The 10,083-nt window shown below is 38.0% G+C and overlaps 1 pseudogene; it reads left to right on the top strand.

The window, feature by feature from the left end:
- The first annotated feature begins 5,136 nt into the window (after positions 1-5,136).
- On the top strand, positions 5,137-8,912 carry LOC127755710 (indole-2-monooxygenase-like; annotated as a pseudogene).
- The last annotated feature ends 1,171 nt before the right edge of the window (positions 8,913-10,083 follow it).

Below are 10,083 nucleotides of genomic sequence, written 5' to 3'. Positions count from 1 at the left end.
TTAATGAACTTATACCATTTCGTTTGAGGTGAATTTTTCGTAATTCAATGAAATTTCTAGTGGCTAGGGACATCAAGTCACAATTTTGGATATTTTTTACTAATATAGCATTTTGAATTTTGAGCATTGTTTTTTTCTTAAAATCCTTTTCTTTTTTCCAAGATAGTGATTTGGTATCTGGAATAGTTCAAATAGTTCAAGGGAGTAAAATGAACTTTGTTCATTGCAATTTGATGAACCTCAAAATTTCATACTAACTCATATACAATTTCCTTTGAGGTGACTCATTTGTCAGAACATCCAATATTTTTTTGTAATTCAAGGGAACTACTAGTTTCTAGGCACATGAAGTCACAAAAATTTGCACTTTTTCCTAACGTAGCATGTTGAATTTTGAGCCTTATATTTCTGTTGTTAAAAGCATTATCTTTTTCTTTTCTCAAAGGTAGCGATTTGCCATGTCGATTTGAAGATTTGTTGTACTGTACAACAAGAAGATCAAGTTTTTGGTTGGCTTTTATTTCTGGACATAGTTAATACGAGGGATCTTTTGGATTGAAAGCATTGTTTCCCAGCTCATGCGACTGTCCTTTGTTCTAGCTACCATTTAAATGTTAGGGAAACTCGATAGCATCTCATCTTCTCATGCGATTTCTGCTCCCTTTGTTGGAGTCAGCTGGGGTGGAATTGGGTTACTGCACAGAATTTTCATCAAATCATTCAATCCCAGCGTGCTTATTTTCCCTATCATTGCTTCATGGAACTTTTGCTCTTGGCAGCTTGGAATATTTGGAATGAGAGAAATTGATGACGCTCTCTCTCTCATGACCCGATCTTCTGGTGAGGGGTAACTCTTACTTTGATCGAGTGCGACGTTTGTGACGTGGCTACCAACTAGAACAAGTCCATGATGCCGTACAATCGCTACACCACAAACGATGTTGTACCAACCGTGATGCGCGGTTGATGATCCCTGCAATACAAACGAGATAACACTGCAAGAACAAGATAAGATGCAATCTAAATATTGCGAATAGGTGATTAAGCACAAGAAATAGTTGCGATTGAAGTGGTAGATCTAATCGACCCGGCAAATCAACACACCAACTATTGGGGGCTCTGAATCTATATACGCCAACTAATCGAGCGAGGACTAGAGACAAGGTGATTTGCACTTGGCAAAATTCAACTAAACAAAACCCGATTGTTCTAGAGGGTGTACACATACATTTATAGATAAAAATAGATCTAGGTTTTAAGTGCTAATTCGTGGAGCTGGAGGGAGACACTTTCGAGATGGGCCTAGTCTATTACAAGGCCCGAATTCGGTTTCAGTAACAACGCTGCCTTATTTTGACGATTTCCGTTGACTCAGAACGAATTTGGATATGAGACTGAATGCGTTTAAAATGTAGTGAGATAAGCTTTCCATCAAGTTCAAGATCACCCAGATCAGAATTGGCATGAAGACACTAGGTCCGTTTGAAGTCAGTGCTATCTCTGGAGGCCGAACTGGATTCCAAAACTTATTGGACTTTAATATCTTGTAGATACTCTATTCATCCGATGTTTTCTTTGACAATGTTTTATATTTCTCATATTTGGTTGTATGCATATACTTGATGGTCACATCATCAATAATTTGATTTTTAATGATGTCCAACCTGTTGTTCTCTCTTGGAAGAGAAACTTAAAGATAGATTTGAGTCTACATTTACCTACACTCATGGAAATTCATCGACCTTTGGTGCAATCATGGATTGACCATCTGTAATTTGATTTGTTTTTGGTTTTGTTTGTTTCTGGTTTTGTTTGTTTCTCTCTCTTCTTTTTTTTACATAAACCTTATTTTTAATATTTATACCATGGAGGCCTCCTCCACTGTACTTTCTTAAAAAAGTAACACTCCAAACAATCCAAGAAATGAAAATACCTACATGACTATGTTATTATTTCCTATATTTTACGAATGCATATATATTTAAAGTTGTAATAATATTATGGGTATACTTTATGCAAAACTCGCAAATTAACGCCACTGAAACCTGGCGATGCAATCTCAGGCTCTCAGCCCAAGGGGGGAGGGTCACTCATGTTCAGTTCATCTGCATGGAAGGTTACAAATCGTAGATCTTGCAGATAATTCAGTACAGGGAGTGGTGGCATGCTTTGGTGATGAGTACCATGGCAATGTGTGGGCAACATTTTGTTTTTCTTAGAGGAATCTGTAATTTTGTTTTGGAACTGTTGCACCAACACCTGCATGAGATTGATGGGAAGTGTCCAGGAAGATGAGCAGAAATCAAACTGGTGCAAGTTGAATGAATCTATCACCACTATAATTGCTCCCATAGCAGCCTGGCACTAATTCCAAGTGAGCACTGGAGCGAGACGTTTACATTCTCGACATTGGTCAATTCTTAGTTTGCCTTTCTACTGTCCCTATCATATTATAGCTAACTAAATATCATGTTTATTTTTTTAGATAATAGAATATAACATCCCGGCTTTTGCTCAAGAGAGCTACAGCCAATTATTACATAGTAGTACTCAAATAAGAGTGTAGTTCAATAAATCATTGAAAACACCCAATCAACAAAATAAGTAACGAAACTAAAATAAGGAGAACACATTATTGAAGTCTATTAGTGAATCTCCAACCATAATTGACAAAATTGCATAATTGTCATCTCAAGCTTGCAACATGCAACTTTTATAAACTCTCCGTCTTCTTCAAACTTTTGTAGTTGCGCCCAGTATCGGAGCCAATATGTTGCCCTGAAAATTACCTGCATATAAGAGATGGATGGTGATTTATCAAAAACCAAATTATTCCTACTCAACCACAGAGCCCAACATATTGCAGAAGCTCCTTTTCTTATCCACCCCCAAAAGCCAACCATAAAAAATGTGGGTTATGCTACTAGGAAGGTATAAACCAAAAGAGAATTGGACTGCTCTCCATAAAAACTTTGCATAATGATAATCAATAAAAAGATGTTGGATAGATTCATTTTTCACGCAGAAACAACATCTCAAACTACCATTCCAATTCCGTCTTGCCAAATTGTCTTTAGTTAATACGACACCTTTAAGCAAATACCACATAAAGATCTTAATCTTAAGCGGCATCTTGAGCTTTCAAATTATCTTGTTTCTCTCAATATAGCCATTATTAATTAAAGCAAGAAACATTGACCTTACCGTGAACATACCATTCTGATTAAAGTTCCATTTAAAACAATCAGATGAGTGATTCAACTGGATATGAACAATAGAAGCACACAAATCATGCTAAGAAACAAGATTCTGATCCACTAATGCTCTCCTAAAAGATACATTAAGAGAAACAGAATTCATAACACTAGCAATTGAAGAACATTTCCTTCGGACAATGGTATACAAGGAAGGATACTTATCTTTAAAAGGCAAGTTACCTAACAATTTATCTTCCCAAAATCTTATTTGTTCCTATTATTCAGAATCCAAGAACCCATATTCAAGAAAGTATCTTTAACTTTCATTAGATCGGACCAAAAATGGGAATCACCATGTTTCCTATTAACTTGGGTTATAGACTTTGTTTCCTATCAACTTGGGTTATAGACTTATTATAAAGATATTTTCTCTTCAACAAGTCTTGCCAAACCCCTTCCTCATTTATTAACTTAAATAACCATTTACTCAACAAGCATTTGTTTTGAATTTCCTTGGGCTGGCAAATAATATCCCATCTAGTAAGTCTGTACCTTTTCTTATGATCATCCCCTTGCCAAAAGAAGCGTGATCTATAATAATCTATTTTTTGAAGAACCCCTTTGGGAACATCAAAAAAGAAATCATAAACATAGCTAAACTTGAAAGTACAGAATTAATTAACACTAATCTACCCCCAACAGACATATGCTTACCTTTTCAACTACTAAGTTTTTTCTCTATTCTTTGTTCAATAACTTTCCAGTCTTTGTTACTAAGCTTTTTAAAATGCATAGGAATACCAAGATATTTTACAGGAAAAGCACCTAGCTTACAACCAAAGATATTAGAGTATTGATCATAATAATCATTTGCTTGACCAAAACAAAATAATTCACTTTTGTGAAAATTTATTTCCAAGCCAGATAGCTTTTCAAACACAGATAAAATCAGTTTCAAATTATTTGCTTGCTGTAAATCATGCTCCAGAAAAATGATAGTGTCATCCGCATATTGCAAAATAGATAAACCATCATCCACCAAATGAGGAATCACCCCATTTATAAAACCAACATCTTTAGCTCTCTTAATATCATTTTTATACATTTATCTTAGTTTGTCTGACGCAAGAGAGCATGTAACCTTTCGGTTACAGTGCTCAAGTAGCACATAGAACCTAGATTTAATTTCATATCGGAGAGAATTTCAGATCTAGTTGAAAAGAATTCACTCGTTAGACCCACATACAAACACATGTTAAGATCAACCTACGGAGGGTAAGCCCTCGTGTAGGGGGCACAGAACTTAAAGCACGGCTTAAGGAACCAGGGTTCATGGCTTTTCTCGGTTGGTTTGGATGAGACTTTTTCTTTTTAATGAAAAGTTGTGTAGACGGTCATTTCCCATTGGTCATGTTTTTTAAGTTTGGCTGACAACCGTATCGTCAACTGCATCAAGATTTAGATTTAATTAAGGTTCTGCTTGTCACGCGGATAACGAGTGTATATAATTTCTTAATTACCACTATTAACTGTGTGATTCAACAAGATTATCCCATTCATTACTAGCATGCATCTTCAGCGTGATCAACAAAACAAATGAAAAAAAAGGAACAAAAAGCTTAATTATCCTATAGCCACTGATAATGACTGCAGATGAGAAAGTCGATTGAATATCTGTGCTTTGTGCTCTGGTTAAGTGACACCGTAGCACCTGCTGATTTTTACGACTAAACTTTGACGGATACGAATCGTTCCAACTATCCAACGGAAGTGATGGATATGCTTTTGTCTTTTTTCTACAATCCGTCTACTAAAAAGCGAGAGACAAACAGATTAGCATATTGCTTTCTTGCCTCTCCATTCATGCTCCATATAACACATCACCAAAAATCATTTCCAAAATCTGTCATGCATGTCTGAACGATTGTATGACTTGACCATGATCATCGAGACGGCTCCAAGAACATGGCTTCTCTTGCTACTGTCCCCTATCTTCCTCCACTACAACAAAAACCTTATATAGAGGCTTTTTGGTAGAGACAATTTTTAAAATGCCTGTAAGTTTTGAAACTCTATAGTCTAGAGACACTTTTTAGAGGCACTTTTAAAATCGCCTAAAATATTTTTACTCTACAGACACATTAGAGACATTTTTAGTATACTTTATTAAATTTATCTTGTAGAGACATATTTTCGGCACTTTAAAATTTGCCTCATATGTAAAGGCATTTTTTAAGGCATTTTAAACGATGTAAAGGCACTTTTTCAAACATTAATATATATCAAGTAACTAGATATAAGTAACACAAATCACTTATTTACATGTAACTAAATGAGGTTGAAATGGTTAGTACATTGAAGATAAAAAAGGTCAACTCAAGAGGTTATGAGTTCAAGGACAATACACCAAAAGACACTTATGAGACACTATTCAAAATGTCTCTATAACACTGTAAAGGCATTTTATAAATGTCTATATAGTATTAGGAAAATGTCTCTACAAGATATATTTGTTGTAGTGCTCCTCCTACTCCTATACTATGCTCTGGCCACATTCACCGCGAGCCGAGCAAGGAAGAACAATAAGGATCGCCTTCCACCTTCGCCTCTAGCGCAAAAGGCACTTATGAGACACTATTCAAAATGTCTCTATAGCACTGTAAAGGCATTTTATAAATGTCTCTATAGTATTAGAAAAATGTCTCTACAAGATATATTTGTTGTAGTGCTCCTCCTACTCCTACACTATGCTCTGGCCACATTCACCGCGAGCCGAGCAAGGAAGAACAATAAGGATCGCCTTCCACCTTCGCCTCTGGCGCTACCGGTCATCGGGCACCTCCTCCACCTCGTGGACTCGCTCCCGCACACGTCTCCCTCCGCCGCCTCGCCGCACGGCACGGGCCCGACCTGCTCCTCCGGCTTGGCGCCGTGCCAATGCTCGTCGCGTCGTCGCCACGTGCCGGCCGCCGAGGCCATCCTGCGCACGCACGATCACGTGTTCGCTTCACGGCCTCGCACGGTGCTGCTGGCTGATATCGTGTTCTATCGCTCCCGCGACGTCAGGTTCGCGCCCTACGGCGACCACTGGCGGCAGGCTAGGAAGCTCGTCACCACGCACCTGCTCAGTGCGAAGAAGGTGCAGTCGTTACGGCTTGCGCGTGAGGAGGAGGTAAACTAGTTAGCTACAATACATGCCAACTTGGCATGTACTCCCTCCCTCAATTCCAAAACATATGTCGTTGTTGACTCTTCGTACAATGTTTGATCATTCGTCTTATTAAAAAGTTATATAGATATTATTTTATTATAAGTTATTTTATCATGAAACAAAATATAATCTTAATTTAATAAGACAAATGGTCAAACATTGTATGAAAAGTCAACGGTGTTATACATTTTGAGAAAGGAGGTAGTCATAATATTTCCCTACTTGTGGTAGACCATGTTTCAGTCACTGTATTATATGTCTTATATCTCATAATTACAACTTGTAAAGATCATTCTCCTGACCAACATCTTTTGCTGAACCCCTGTAATATTGTATAGTTTATCCACCATCTATTATAGTATTAAACTAGAATGAAAACAAAGAGAATCTGCCTTCACTTGCAAAGCCTACAAATTACCTTATTAATTGAAGAAGAAAAAAATCTACAAGATATATAACTAGATGTGTGGTGGGTTGAAAAGAATCTGGTACCACCCTCATGTTTGATAATTGACTTTTCCATTCCAAATTACAAACACTATTTCTTATTCTTGAGGCCACCTATCATGACATTTATGTATATTGGAAGGTGAAATATAAAATGCAGTAAATTTGTGCACAATTTTAGAAGTTTATTGTAGCCTTTTCTACACCAAGTCCAATTAAAAATAGAAATTGTAAAAATGTATTTTACACATTACATTCTTCGATAAAATGCTTATTTTCTCCCAACTTGACCCATTCCCTTATTGCTTGCTCCACATTTTCATTGACATGCGTACATGCCTACATGGGGCTAACATGTCACAGTGCGACAATAGGAATAAATAAGGGATTGTGCAAATATGTTTGGAGAATTAGGAATCCTATATTCTGTGAACTTATTATGATAGACAATTAATGTTTCAAAATAATTAGATTGGTCGCAGAGAAATTGCATAGTAGACATATGGCAAAAGAATTTTATTTAGTCTGCAAACTTGAAAGCTGCGACCACTCTCCGAGTTTTAATAAAGTTGATCTTGTAGACATTTTATATTGGTCTCTAGCCTATAATTGCCCAATGTTAAAACTGTTTCACACAATGTTCTAGGTTAGCTTGGTCATGACCAAGATTAGCAAGGCGGCAACAGCAAGCGCAGTGGTGGATATAGGCCAGATTCTCAGGTCATTTACAAATGACATGATATGCCGTACAGTGTCAGGGAAGTGCCCCCGTGACGACAGACAGAAGAGGATTTTCCAAGAGTTGGCCAATGAGACATCGCTTCTGCTCGGTGGCTTCGACATCGAGGAGTACTTCCCTGTCGTAGCTCGGGTCGGATTGGTTGGGAAGATGATGTGCGTGAAAGCTGAGAGATTGAAGAAGAGGTGGGACGAGCTGCTGGAAGAACTGATCAATGACCATGAGAACGATGATCACAGTTGCAATCTTATCTCTGACCAGAATGACGAGGACTTTGTGGACATTCTGCTCACTGTCAGACAGGAGTATGGTTTCACCAGAGAGCACGTCAAAGCTATTCTTCAGGTAAGTATTCGAAACACAGTTCTTTAAGTAGTAGCTTCCGTTATCTTTAAGAAGATGAGATATAAGTACGTAATGTGAATGGACAACTGGCAACCTTTTCCATACTATTTTAATCAGCAAATGCATAGTTTTTCAATCATACTTTTTCAATACGACCTTGAGGTTAGCAACAAATTCACAAAGCACATACCTTCGAATTCCTATCTAAGATCGATTCCATTTGCCATGTCTCATATATCAATTTACGCTCTCTATTGAAGCCCATAACTAAACTGTACACAAAACTATCGGTTGGATAAATATATAAGAATAGGGAAGGCTGATCGATTATCACCTTGTTATAAATCCTCAAGATGTCTTTTTTGGGGGAATAGACACATCAGCTTTGATCCTTGAATTCACCATCGCAGAGCTCATGCAGAGGCCACGCTTGTTGAAGAAGCTGCAAGATGAGGTGAGGGCATGCATCCCAAAAGGGCAAAAAATTGTTAGCGAAGTTGACATAAACAACATGGCTTACCTACGAGCGGTCATTAAAGAAGGGATTAGATTGCACCCGGTGGCGCCTGTCCTTGCGCCACACATCTCCATGGATGACTGTAACATCGATGGGTATATGATCCCTTCAGGGACACGAGTCTTGGTTAATGTTTGGGCCATTGGTAGGGATCCACGCTTCTGGGAGGACGCGGAGGAGTTCGTGCCTAAGAGGTTCATTGACAGCATCAGTGGTGCTGCTGCAAATGTCAACTTCAGGGGGAATGATTATCAGTACTTGCCATTTGGTTCTGGCCGGAGGATGTGCCCTGGGATGAACTTTGGCATCGCTGTTGTTGAGATCATGTTAGCAAATCTTATGTGGAAATTCGATTGGACGCTTCCACCAGGAACGGAGATTGATATGTCTGAGGTGTTTGGGCTGTCGGTGCACAGGAAAGAGAAGCTTCTATTGGTCCCAAAACAACATGAGTAGCTGTTAGCTACTTCCCAAATCATGAGTGTAGCATGTAATAAATGTTGAATGCTTGTTCATGCTGAACTGTTTGTTTGCATACTTTGTTTGTGCGTGATATGATGTGAATGTATGGATTGATTAATGTTCCAGCCATTTGTAATGTTTACTTCCTGGCTAATATGTGGTAGAAGATCGATAAATTACATAATGCAGTTGATATATATCTTGATCTCAGTGTGAGTAGTATAATTAATATTTTCCATCTTGTAGAAAAAGGAATCATAAGTTACACTAATAGGAAAAGCATTATCGCAAGCTGCCAAAAACTGTCTTCGCAGGCGGGGCGGCCATCCGCCTGTAAGCAAACGACTGTGAAGATCGCCGATCTTCACAGGCAGGGCGGCCATCCGCCTGCGAAGATAATTTTCGTAGGCGGACGTTGGCTAGTCCGGTCCGCCTGCGAAAATAGGAAGCGGCCGCCTGCAAAAAAAAAAACATCCGCCTGCAAAGATAGGTAGAAAATTTTGAAATTTGATACAATAATAATTTGCCCATAAATTAATTTTTAATTATTTAATAGAGATTCTTGCAGGTAGATTATTATGTACATATATTGGAAGATTATCAAGCATTTGGTACTGAGAAATCTACATATATTGCATAACTCAAAAGTGTTGCCAAAATATATATATTACAATATTTTTTTACATTATCACTTCAAATACGCCATTTAGTTATGTTATGGCATAACGGTGTTCCACTCCCGAAGATTCTTGAATTCATCACTTGTCGCTAGGACACCCTCTGGGTCGAAGAAATCTCCTTTGACATGACAGTACTCATGGTGGATGAAGTGGCACAGATCACGTTGGACATTTGTGATGCCTGTATCGTCAAAGCTTGTTCGACGTTCTAATCTTAGCAACTGCATGCATTGAAGATAAACAATATATTAGTATCATAAATATGTGAAGCTATCTAGTATATAGTATAGAGACTTACATCCTCTGCGTTAACCCTGTACCTCCCATTAACCCTAAGGAATTCGTACGCGTAATACCCGCAAATGACAGTTCCTCTAGGTTGCTTGTGACACTTCAAGACATATCATAGAAAAAAATAGTTAAATTTTGCAATTAATGAAACAATTGGAATACATTAAGTGAGTGGAGTATTACCGGCCAATAGG

The sequence above is a fragment of the Oryza glaberrima genome, chromosome 11, assembly GCF_000147395.1.
Source record: "Oryza glaberrima chromosome 11, OglaRS2, whole genome shotgun sequence".
NCBI classification, from domain to species: domain Eukaryota; kingdom Viridiplantae; phylum Streptophyta; class Magnoliopsida; order Poales; family Poaceae; genus Oryza; species Oryza glaberrima.
The sequence above is the reverse complement of the archived record's forward strand: the minus strand, read 5'-3'. Positions and strand labels throughout refer to the sequence as shown.